The sequence below is a fragment of the Sciurus carolinensis genome, chromosome X, assembly GCF_902686445.1.
Source record: "Sciurus carolinensis chromosome X, mSciCar1.2, whole genome shotgun sequence".
NCBI classification, from domain to species: Eukaryota; Metazoa; Chordata; class Mammalia; order Rodentia; family Sciuridae; genus Sciurus; species Sciurus carolinensis.
The window spans coordinates 72,101,409-72,114,636 of record NC_062232.1 but is presented as its reverse complement, the minus strand read 5'-3'; positions in this window follow the sequence as shown (position 1 = coordinate 72,114,636).

The following is a 13,228-nucleotide window of genomic DNA, read 5'->3' as shown; positions in this document are numbered from 1 at the left end:
ACTTTTGTCAACTGGGAAGTTGACCTCATTGGAAGACCTTCTCCATGCTCCTTTGGTATGGACCTGCTCCTGACTTTTGTACTTGCCATCTTGCCCTGGCTGCCTGTGCCTTTTCACATCTCCTTCAATCCCTCCTCTCAGAGGATACCCAACTACTATTGGGAGTTGGGTCTATGACTGCTCTAGGTACTTTAGGCTTATAAGGGGCGTCATCGGAGTTGCTGGGATATCCTTCTAAGGAAGGTCTAGGGCAAGTGAGAAGCAGCAGGCTGACCCAGAGACTGACAATGACAATATATATCTCTGGGTCTGTCAATGGGTTGATTGTAGAAGTCTGGAGAGATGTCAATCTGTAACACCATCTAAAATTTTGTTACCTCCATAAGAGAGAAAACAAGATGGACAAGACAGTTGAAAAGGTGGTCTAAAGCATTCAATTAATAAAATCATGATGATAGGTACCCAAAAATGGAGTGCCCAGGAAAGGAGACTATTACCCAAGAAGGAGAATAGGTTGTATAACCAACTCCCTTAAACCCCTGCTTGCTCCTTGAGTTTTTTCTATTTTGCATATACATATTTTTTGATCCTTCTTTAACTACTCCAGGTGAGTTGACATACATACAATGGGTTTCATTCAGCATGGCACATAGGCCTCCCTTGGCTGCCATGAGAATATCTAAACACCTTCTATTTTGTAACACCACTTGAGCCAGTGAATCTATGCTCCTTTGTTGAGTCTCGATAGCATTATAGTAACTTTTCAAGATTTATGGACCATAATTGTTAGATTTAGTATTTATCTCTCCAGAAGAAAAATATCCACAAACCAAAAGAGTCCTATATAAAGTGAATCTTTGTAGGATTTTTTGAAAGAGGCTCATCATCTCTATGTCCTCCCTAGTCCTTTTGGCTCACACTCAGTCATGGGTAAGAGATTCTATTGCTGCCTGTTGCCTAATTTAGTGAGTGACAATTAAAAAAATGACCCTAGACTACAAATTTGTCCTGAGGGAGCCATTTCAGAAATAGTATAGTCATTGACATCTGGGAGAGTAGCTACAATGACACAATTGCTCTTCCACTATTGAGGGAAGACAAAATATAGTTGTTTACCACATAAAAAGCTAATTCTTATTAGGTTTATTGTCAGAGTATGTCCATAAACCTTGATTCAAGTTGATGAGGTTTCATAATACAAATTCTTGCAGTCTATTGATTGGAATTGGTGTTTGGAGTAAGTCATCCATATTTCACGTATTTTTTCCAAAGTCAAGAATTTCCCTTGTCCTTCTTTGGCTCTTATGAAAAAGTCCATCTATACACAAAGGAGCATCAATGGCATTGATTTGACAAATTAAATTTCTAAATCTGAGGTGAATAATATAATTTCTGGGTGCTCTTATTCTGTTGGTAGAGTTAGTAATGTTGATACATGAACCAGTGGACCGTCCAATGCCTACAAATCTTTGTCCCATACAGGAAATATTGATGTGTAAGCAGGTTTCATATTCCCTACTGCTGTTTTTGGTGTTTTCCTCCAACCCAGGAGAGAGTGAACTTGTTCTGGAAATCAGAGCCATCAAGGAATATGTCATTCTTTGTCCTAAGCACCCAGGTTAACTGAAAGAATTAAATGATGTATAATTATAAAAGGTCTCATTTGAAAAGCCCAAGGTAGCTGGGTACTGTGGCACACACTTGTAATCCCAGTGGCTAGGGAGGCTGAGCCAGAGGATGGTGAGTTCAAAGCCAGTCTCAGCAAAAGTGAAGTGCTAAGCAACTCAGTGAGACCCTGTCTCTGAATAAAATACAAAATAGGGCTAGAGAAGTGGATCAATGATCAAGTGCCTCTGAGTTCAATCCCCAGTACCCCCGCCCGCAAAAAACAAAAAATCCAAGGTAGGGCCAATTCCTTTCTCATTTTAGAAATTTAGGGAGTTATTTTCCTTCAAGTATTGATGCCCTTTCGTAAGTTATTGTTTCCTCTGACCTAAGGGTGTTTCTAAGTGATATACCTAGAGGTTTAGTTGGATCAGATTAATTAAAGAGCTGGGCATGAAATCTGTGATTTTGGACTATCAGATTTATGAGTGTCTCAATTGAGATAGGTAAGGCTCTCAGTGAGGTGTCTTCCACATCATGGTGTTTAATTCTGGGGACAAATTCAGCACTTTCCGCTATTGGTAAATTGGGAAAGTCTAGACAGGCTGGGCACTAGTAGGTGACTAGCAAAACCATTGGGCAGGAATAGAACTCAGATTGGTAAAATAGTCATGATTAGGCTTTGTTAGGAGTACATTTAAGCATACACAAAGATTAGTATGTAGAACAGTTTACTATGCCTAGACAGGTTATAGCTAGGAATATTCTATGTGTAAGGCTCTAATCTTTTGGAGCTGTTACTGCCAACCTGACAGTAAGCAGTAAGGCTACTGATATTATGATTAAAGGACAAATAGAATAAAACGTATCACTTAGCTCATTTGAAAAGGAACTTGAGATTTTCTACAGACTCATAGGTGAAATAGTCTATAAGAATTTCCATGGTGATCTTTATGGGAGGTTTCTAGGCCTTGAGATGGGTATGATGAATCCAAAAGTCTTAAAATGCTACATGAGCTGCCAGAAGAGTTGACAAGATTATAGGACAGGGACCCTCCCACATGGGAGTGTGTAAAACTTTGTTTGGGCCTATTGTATTTACTAAGACAAGATCTCCTGGACAGAAGAGCGGAGGCTGTTAATAATTTCCTGTCAGAAGACTCTGTCTGAGCTCTGTGAAATTTTGTTGAAAAAAAATTGTTGAAATTTAGCCAAATGAGTTACATGGAAAACCAAATGGAAGTTCTCAGAATCCAAAATAAAATTGTTGGACAAAATGGCCATCCATACAGGGATTCAAATGGAGTTAGACCCTGTAGACCATAAGTATTTTTAAGCCTTATCAGGGCCAAGGGAAGAAGTAAAATCCAAGAGATCCTATTCTCCTGATGCAATTTTGTTAAGTGCCTCTTAAAAAGCTCCTTGCTTTTTTTTTCTACCTTGTCTGAGAATGGAGGTCTATGTGAACAATGAAGATGAAATTTAATTCCTAACATTTGAGGGAGTTTTTGTGTTATTTCTGCCTTAGAAGTAGGTCCATTTCACTTTGGAGATTCTAAGGGAGACCAAATTGAGGAATGATCTCCTGAAGTAGAACTTTTAAAACTTTGACCACCTTTTCAGATCTGCAAGGAAACGCTTCCACCTATCCAGTGAATGTATCCACCAGAACTACTAAATATTTTGAATTTGTTTCCCTAGGAATATGAGTAAAATCTGTCTGTCCACTTCTGGTCAACAACCTATTCTTTGGTGTCTGGGAGGATGGAGACATTTATTAGAGGGATTAACCTATTGGCAGATTTCATGGCTTTGGATAATCTGTTGGACTGTGACCTTCAAATCGTTTCCTAAAAACATTTTCTGTCTTTAGTATTATCTCTTTCCAAATGGTAGAGGTGATGAAGAGACTCTAAAACTTCCCATTGGGATGCTTGGGAAGTAATAAGATGCTCTCAAAAGAAATCTACCATCCTCTTCATAGATCATTCTAGTTAGTATCCTTGAGTTATAGCTTGTTGAGCCTCTTTTGTGAGTACTAGTGGTGTTCAAAGGACAGAAAATAATTTTCCCATAGGTGGGGACAATTTGGAACCCTGTAAAGCAACTGCCTTGACTGCTACATCCACAGCACTATCTTCTTTAGCTATTGTGTTCTTTTCCCTCTGATGTCTAGGAACATGGATAACTGCTACCCGAAGATCACTTCCAAAAGGCAAAAGATCTCCTTGGCCTGTAATAGGAGTGACTATAGCAGCAAGCGATCCTTATTCTTTCCAAATCACTACATGAACATGAAGTATAACAGAGGCATATTTAGATTCAGTATATATGTTTTCCTCTTATCTTTAGAAAGCTCTAGTGCCATGGTGAGGGCAACTAATTCTGCCAGCTGAGCACTGGTATTTTTAGGAAGTGGATTCAATCTAAGGATCTTGAAATCTGTCACTACTATGTATCTAGATCTCCAAATCCAATCAATCACTGAAGAACTCTCATCAGTGAATACAGTGAGAATGGGATCACGTATAGTATGATCAGGTAAATTTGACCTGGCAGTTTAAGCTTCCATTGAAACTTCCTCACAGGAGTGAAGAAGTTTCTACTCTAGTTCTGGTACTAAAAAGTTGGATTAAGGTTATACAAGTCTTTAATTTCAGGTCCTTCCAGCAAAAGGGCCTGATATTTGAGTATATATCTGTCTGTTGCCAAAGACTGCCTTTATAATTTAGAACACCTCCTATGTCATAGGAAGTAAGTTTAGTTGGGGGCCTTCCCACAGTAAGTTTATTTGCCTCAGGGACCAATAGTCCCACTGCTACCACAACTCTAAAATATTCAGGCCACCCCTTGACCACCTTGTCTAATTTATTTTATTTATTTTGTATTTATTTATTTATTTTTTTTGCAGTGCTGAGGATTGAACCCAGGGCTTTGTGCTTGCGAGGCAAGCACTCTACCACCTGAGCTATATCCTCAGCCCCTGTCTAATTCTTTAGTCAGGCATCTTACTGGCTGGGGAGTGGCCCTCCACCCCAAGGATTGAGCAATCATTTTCAGTGCCACTATTCTTTTTTCTGTAACACATAATTGAAAAGTTGACTGAATGAGCTCAGGTCTGGGTAAGAGCTGGGTTTTTTTATTTGTTCTAATTAGTTGTACATGACAGTAGAATGTATTTTTACATTTAAATAGATCGTACATAAATGGACTATAATCTCTTATTTTTCTGATTATACATATTGCAGAATCACACTGGTCACACAGTTATATATGTACATGAGGTAATAATGTCTGTTTCACTCTACTATCCTTCCTACACCCATACCCCTTTCCCCTCCCTTCACTTCCCTCTACCTAATATAAAGCAACTGTATTCTTCCCTACCCGCCCCCCCTTATGGTGAATTAACATCCACATGTCAAAGAAAACATTTGGCCTTTGGTTTTTTGGGTTTGCCTTATTTTGTTTAGCATGATATTCTCCAACTCCATCCATTTACCAGCAAATGCCATAATTTCATTCTTATTTAAAGTTGCGTAGTATTCCATGATATTTATATTATTATGTTTTCTTTATCCATTCGTCTGTTGAAGGGCACCAAGGTTGTGGGGTGGGGTGCAGTTGCCCCTGAGGCTGCTGCCACAGACAACTGGAGGTGTTTTCTCCAGGTGCCAGGTGCTGCTCTTGCGGTTAGCATTACACAGAGGCTCTGAAATCTGCTTCCCTCGAAGCTGCCTCAGATACCCGGAGGTCTTTTCTCCTAAGAGTTATTTTTAATGTGTTGAAGACTTTCCTCATCTCTGGAGTCCAATTAATGATTGCCTATGAGTGTCCCTTTGCTTCCTTGAGGTGATCATAGAGGGATCTTGCCTTCTAAACATGTCCAGGGATCCAAAATTTACTATGTCCAGTTGTTCAAAGAAAGGCCCTAAGTTGTTTTACTGTCTGAGGAAGGGGATGTGACAATATGGGTTGACTTTTTCTGGGCAAAGCTTTCAGGTTTCACCTTCCAGTATCATGCCTAAATAGGTAACCCCGGATATGCACAATTGAGCCTTCTCTCAGGATACTGTATATCCAATATTGTCCAGGAAATTTAAAAGAGAGCCAATGCTCAAATAAATTTTTTTTTATCTGAAGTTCCACACAAAATAAAGAAATCTACACATTGAAGTAACAGCTTCAGGGTTTGACCAGTTCATGAGGTCTTGTGCCAGTGCTTGTCCAAACAGATGGGGGCTGTCTCTAAATTCCTGTGGAAGGACTGTCCAGGTAACTTTTCCTGAATTACAAGTAGAATCCTCAAAGTGAATATAGGTTGGCTTTTGGGATGTGCAGAAAATGCAGAAAAAGGCATCCATTTAGGTTTAGGACAGTATAATAAGCAGTTCCCTTGTGAATCTGGGTAAGGAGAGTACATAGTTTTGGAACTACAAATGCAAAGGGACTACTGTTTCATTGATTTTATGAAGTTCCTGAACTTAATCTCCATTTGTTAGGACCCTTTGAAACCCCCAATATAGGAAGATAATAGGGTATAGGGCACTCTACCAAAAGTCCCTGTCATTTCAAATTTAGTATAATAGGTATTAATCCTTCTTTGGTCTCTAGTCTTAAGGGTTATTGCTTCTGATGAGGGAAGTATTAGGGATCCTGAAGATATATTGCAACAGGGGTTTTAGTTCATACTCTTCCCATGATATTGTCAGACCAGACTGCGATCTGTATCCATTTCCATTAGAGGCATACAATTATATTCCTCAGGTGGTAAAGTAATTTGACCTTTAATCGAGATATAGGTCTTTCCCTAAGATAGGAGTTGGAGTCTCTGGCATGATGAGAAAAGAGTGACAGAAGTGGAATTAACCCCATGAACAAGCAAGAAGTCTACTAATATCACTCAAGGGACTGACTTGATATACACGGAAGAGTTAATTTATCTTGGGACTAAGGTCCAGAAGAGAAGGGCAGGACTTAGAGTCAAGCTTCCATGTCAAGAAGAAAGGTTATCTGGTGTCTGTCCACTATCAAGGTCACCCAGGTCTCCTTGAGTTTTATGTCAGTCAAGGGAACTAAGAAGGAAGCCCCTGGGACCCATTATTGGGAAATGGTGGGCAATGGCCTTGATTCTGCAGGTTCTGAGTACATCTAGCCTTCCAGTGGTTCCGCCCACATAGTGGACAAGGTCCAGGAAGAGGTCTGGGAAATTTGTGCCTCTGGGGGCATTCCTTCTTAACATAGTCTTCCTTCCCACAAGAGAAACAAGAAGCTGAAGAGTATCCTAATTCCTTTGCCTGCAGGACTACTGCTAATTCTCCATTTCTCTTATTCTCTTTTGTCCTTCTTTTTCTCCTTTTCTAGGTCCCTATTATAAAAGACTATTATTTTAGGCTGGACTAATTGGTCCAAGGTTTTGCCCAGTTCCATTGCCAGTTTTTGGAGCCTTCTCAGTAATGTCTGGAGTAAATTTGTCAAGAATTTGTCTTTAAGGATAATTTCCTCCATCTATGACTGTGACTCAACATTAGTATGTTTAATAATGGCCTCTTGGAGTCTTTGTACAAGGTCACCATTGGCTATCCTTCTCCCTGAACCACGTTTGTTAATTGAGTATAATTGAAAAACTTAATTGAACCATTCTCATTCCCTTTAACACACAGTATATGAAGTGTTATTTGTCCCATTCATCTCTATCTCTGTAATCATTCCAGTTTGGTTTAGTGAGGGAAACAGTGAGACTCCCAGTGGGAATGCTTCAAATCTTGTCAACCATGGTTACTGTCCCTCTCCCCGCTGTTTCAATAGCCTTCTCTAAGAGCCTTTGCTTTTCCAAGGATGTTAGAGTCTGACTCAAAAGCAACATAGTATCCTTCCATGCTAAGTCATAAAGATTTGACAACTGATGGAAGGTTTGAATATATTGCTCTGGGTTTTCAGTGTAATCCCCGAGGTCATTCTTTATGTTCTTTAATTCAGTTAATGAAAACGGGACAAGTCTCAGGTCCAAATTTCCCCCATTGGCATTGCCCTTAGGGGAAATATACCCTGAATAACAGATTTCCTAGCGACTCTGGGGCCATAGTTTAACTTTTAATTTTGTCTCTGGATAAGGAAGACTGGGTTGCAGTTCTTTTAAATTGGAATATAAAGGGGAAGTGGTCTTAGGACCTATTATCTTCCTTTCAGATGGGGCTGAGGAGATTTTCTGTTTAACTGGTAAAGTTCCCTTTTCTTCTGAAAAGAAATTTGTCCCCTCCACCCCCCAGCAATTTGGTGTCTGGTTTAGAGCAGCAGGCTGCCACTAGGATCTGTCAATTTTGCAATCCTTTGTTAGTTCAGGATGAGCTGTCAGATAAAGAACAATTGTACATAAGAAACTTTATTCAATTTACCTTCCTGTTTACAGAAAACATCTAATTGCTGAAAACATCTAATACTGTAGTTAGGGTCCCCTAAGGTGATCACTGTTCTCCATTTACTAATAGGTACTGAGCCCAGGCTTCACTGCAAATAAGTTAGTTAAAAATTTTCCTGTTTTATTAGGGGTCCAGATTATCCCAGTTTTTGAGCAGACATGAAAGAGGTGAGTCTTATGGGATTTTGGAAGAATTGGATCCCATCTGGAAATGAAAAGAAAGATGAAGTCTTTATGTAGGTCACACAATCCCCTTCTCACTCTTTTATTAATCCAGAGGGGCAACTCCAGACTGCAAATCTAACAGACCAGGTTGGCCCCAAATCTAACAAGGGATGATGACAAGGAAGGGATAGGTCAAGTTTACCCATAGACTGCAGTCTAGGTTCTTTTTGTAACCTAGATATCTCTGATGCTTCCATTCCCAGAAAGCATGTAATCCCCACTTAATTACCATCAAAAAGAGATACAGAATCCTCAGAACAAGAATCTGGAGGAAAAGCAGCCACCTTGACTTATGCTGAAGTCTCTGAGTTAAGAAGAGTCCCCTGAACTTGGGACTCCTAAACCACATATGTGGGTCTTTTCCTGTGTAAGGAGGCTCCCAGCAGCTGTTATAAATCAAGCCCAGGAGATGTCCTGTGATGGTCATAATAGTATCCCCACCTTTTTATTTCTTCCTTTTGGAGAGTCCTTAAAAAGCCACAAGGGAGATAATGGGTGGTTTGCCAAATGTTTGAAAAAGATAGGTAGTTCCTCTATTATAGGTCGTACCTATCATGACAAAAACAGCAAGGTCTCTGCATAAGGTAAAGAAAAATTAAGAGTGACTTATTCTCAACTGACAAGCTGTGTTCCCATAAGGAGGAAAAGAAATGTTGCCAATTCTGTTACGGACAGTGGGGCCTATTACTCATGTGTCTTCTCAAGAGAAGCATTAAAAAAATAGTCTGAAATTCAGCCATGCTTCTTAGTTATTGCTGGGGGCTTCCCCAGTCTAAGAGAACCACATAAGTACCAGACAATCAAGAGTCAAGTTCCAGGTCTCATCGGCCATTTACCATGACTGTTACTGAAATTTGAGTCAGTGGTTTCAATCCTGGATGAGTCCCTAATTTTGTTACTGTCTAGGGATGGTGGGTTCATTGTCTCTGCTCAGCAAGGAATTGAAGAACATGACACAGAGATAGCAAGCAAGCAGCAAGTTTATTGCAAAAGAGTCAGTAACAGACTTCTCTGAAAAGAAGGGGGCCCCCCAGGAGTCTGATGGGAAAGTTTTCGCTTGTTCTTTTCACAGTCTCTGGAATTTTCTCCTTTCCTTTTCTCCTCTCCTGTTCACACTTTCCTCATTTTTATTTATTGGTGTTACCTGTGTTCATGTGTCTTTTAGTTTTTCCACTAGAGTCACCATTTAGAGCATGAATATGGAAATGTCTGTCTGACTGGGTGATGTGCTTGTGTCCACCAGGACTTTCATCAACTGGGAAGTTGACCTCATTGGAGGACCTTCTCCATGCTTCTTTGGTATGGACCTGCCCCTGACTTTCTCACTTGCCATCTTGCCCTGGCTGCCTACAGACTTCTGTATCTCCCTCATGGGGATAATAGAAAATAAAAGAGTATTTTCCATGCAATGGATCCAGGTGCTAAAGGAAAGAGAAGCATATCAGATTGCAGAATAAAAATATAACTTATACTATTGATATTTATTGATATTACATCAATGGATCTGGTCTTTAAAATATGAGACGCTGTGGCATCCTTCTGGATGTGGGGTTTTTCCTGGTAGTCTCTCCAGTCCAAAATGTGTTGACTGAATATATTATTTGCCAACTAAAAGATAGGTAGGTTGTTTAAAGTAAAGGATCTGTTATTATGAATAGGTTCTCTGTCTTCATTTGCTTTTGGAACTTATCAACCATTATTTGATGTGAAGAAGTATAAGAATTCAAATAACTTCTAAAAATGTCAGTAATTACCTATAAGACATTTTTAGTCAGGTTTTTTTTTTTTTTGCTTTTTTTTTTTGCTGGTATGACCAAAAGTTCTAGCAAGAAAAATTAGAGGAGGAAAAGTTTATTTGTGGGTTCACAGTTTCAGAGGTTTTAGTCTATAGACACTTGACTCTCTTCTTTGGGGCCCAAGGTGAGGCAGAACATGGCAGAAGAGTGTGGTGGATTGAAACAGATCGGGACATGGCTTCAGGAAGAAGAAAGAGAACTCTGCTTAACAAGAACAAAATAAGAATCCTCAAGACATACCCCCAGAGACCTACCTCCTTCAACTCATCCTAGATGCCTACGTGTATCACCAAGTGTATCCCTATCAGCTAAATTAATGCATTAATTAAGTTAATCCTCTTATAACTTAATCATCTCACCTATAAACTTTCTCACATTTTCTCATGCATGAGCTTTTGGGGAACATCTATGTCTAAACCATAATAAGAATCTTCAAATATCTGAAACTACTTCACATTACCTCAAGTTTAGTGGTCAAAAAAGACTCCAGAATAATCATATAAAAAATTGCATCCCCTTTAGGTATAAACTGAGGAGTGGGATAACTGGGTCAAAAGGTGGGTCCATTCCAAGTTTTCTGAGGAAACTCTACACTGCTTTCCAAAGTGGCTGCACCAATATGCAACTCCACCAGCAATGTAAAGTGTGCCTTTTTCCCCACATCCACGCCAACATCTATTATTGTGTTCTTGATAATAGCCTTTCTAATTGGAGTAAGATGAAATTAGTTGTTTTAATTTGCATTTTTCTAATTACTAGAGATGTTGAACGCTTTTTCATATATTTATTAATCACCTGTATATCTTATTCTGTAAAGTTCCTTGGCCCATCTATTGATTGGGTTTTTTGTATTTTGGGTGTAAAGTTTTGTAAGTTCTTTATAAATTTAGGAGATGAGTACTCTATCTGAACTACATGTGAAAAAGATTTTCTTCTACTTTGTAGGCTCTCTTTTCACTTCATTGATTGTATCCTTTGTTGGGAAAAAACTCTTTAGTTTTAATCCATCCCATTTATTGATTCTTTACCCAAAGGACTTAAAATTAGCATACTAGAGTAATGCAGTCACATCAATGTTTATACCACTTCAATTTACAATAGCTAGATTGTGGAACCAACCTAGATGTCCTTCCAGATGAATGGATAAAGAAACTGTGCTAAACATACACAATGGAATATTCTTCAGTCATCAAGAAGAATAATATTATGGCATTTGCAGATAAATGGATAGATTGGAGAATATCATGCTAAGTGAAATAAACCAATCCCCAAAAACCAAAGGCTGAATGTTTACCCTAATAAGTAGATGATGATATATAATGGGAGTGGGAGAGTGAGGGGTGAGAGAAGAATGGAGTAACTTTAGATTACATAGAGGAAAATGAGAGGAAGGGGGCTATGAAAAATGGTGGAATGAGACAGACATCATTACCCTATGTACATGTATGATTACACAAATGGTATGAATCTACATCGTGCATAACCATAGAAATGATAAGATATACCCCATTTGTGTACAATGAATCAAAATGCAGTCTGTAAAAAAATTAAAAATTGCATCTTATAAATTTTTATCATTGGCCCTAATATGTCCATGAAACTCCAAATATTAATGCAACTTCAAACTTGTTATTAAGGGCTTTGAAAGTTGCTGCTCTCTCTTGAAGAATTTTTCCATAAAGTCATCTTTTATTATCCTTACTTGCTTTATTATTTTTTACTTAGTACTTGACCATTTTGAATATAATATATTTTTTTTCTTTAATACTCAAAAAATGGATGCTTCATGAGGACAAGTATTCTGTCTATTATGTTCACTGGTTGAATTCCAGTACACATAATGAAGATTAACATAGAGGAAGTAATCAGTAAATATTATCTTTTGCAAATAACCACAGATACATGGTTCTATTTTTTTGAGTAACAGTCTATTTATAAGACTTAAATTTTAAATCTAAATCATTTGAAAATTTTATTTAATGTATAATTTCCAACCAATACAAAATTAAGTACAAACTCTGAACAAAATCAAGCTTCAATATTTTTATTTAAATGAAAATTTTCCATTCATTTTTTTGAAAAAAATCATAAATAAAAATATTTTAATAATTGTGCTAATGTGCTAGCTTTGGGCTGTGTTGTTTCTCTATCTAGCTTAAATGATGAGGTTAGGTTATTTGATATGTCTACTTTCTTATAATAAAGTTGTCTATAGGTGTTAGTCTCACTTTAAACATGGTTTTAGTCACATTCACTGGGTTTCATTTAGTGCCTATACTGAAAACTAGATTATGTCCCCTTATAGTTGTTGAACATTAAGATCTATGATGCCTAAATCAGACTATCTGGGTTTTAGTTTTTTTTTTTTTTTTAATTTTTTGTATCAGGGATTGAGCCCAGGGTACTTAACCACTGAGCCACATCACCAGCAGTTTTTATATTTTAGTTTGAGACAGGGTCTCCCTAGATTTCTTAGGGCCTTGCTGAATTGCTGAGGCTGGCTTTGAACTTGCAATCTTCCTGCCTTACCCTCCTGAGCCATTGGAATTATAGGTGTTCACCACTGCACCTGGTTTCAGTTCAATTTTAAAGTTAATGGATATATAAAACTGAAGGAATTATTTCTTTTCTATATTGCAGATTTTATTGCTCATAATTGCTTTGACAATTCTGGATCTTTTGTTTTTTTGTTCCTCCATATGGATTTTACAACATCTTTTTTTCCAGTACTGTGAAAAATGCTATTGTTATTTCCATGGGTATTCCATTGAAGCTATAGATCACTATTCGTAATATAGCCATTTTAACAATATTCATTTTGCCTATCCAAGAACATGGGAGGTCTTATAATATTCTACCTTAATGTTTTCTCATGTTTAATGTGGTCATTTTTATCATTTGCTTAACTAATCTTCTGAAAATATTTATTTTTCCAGGAGTTCTGAAGTTTAAATTCTTCAGCATGTCATATTTCATTGATTATTTTCAGTAACACTGACTTTATAGTCATGAACATTTTTGGATTATGTTTATATTGGAAGGTTTTTAAATTTATTCTTCATTTTCTTCTGGATATAGCACTCTTGGTTGAAATTATTTTCTTTTGAGTTTGCAATACATTATTCCAAACCCTCCTGAATATTAGAGTTTCTGCTGCAACCAGAAGTTATTCTTATTGGTTTAT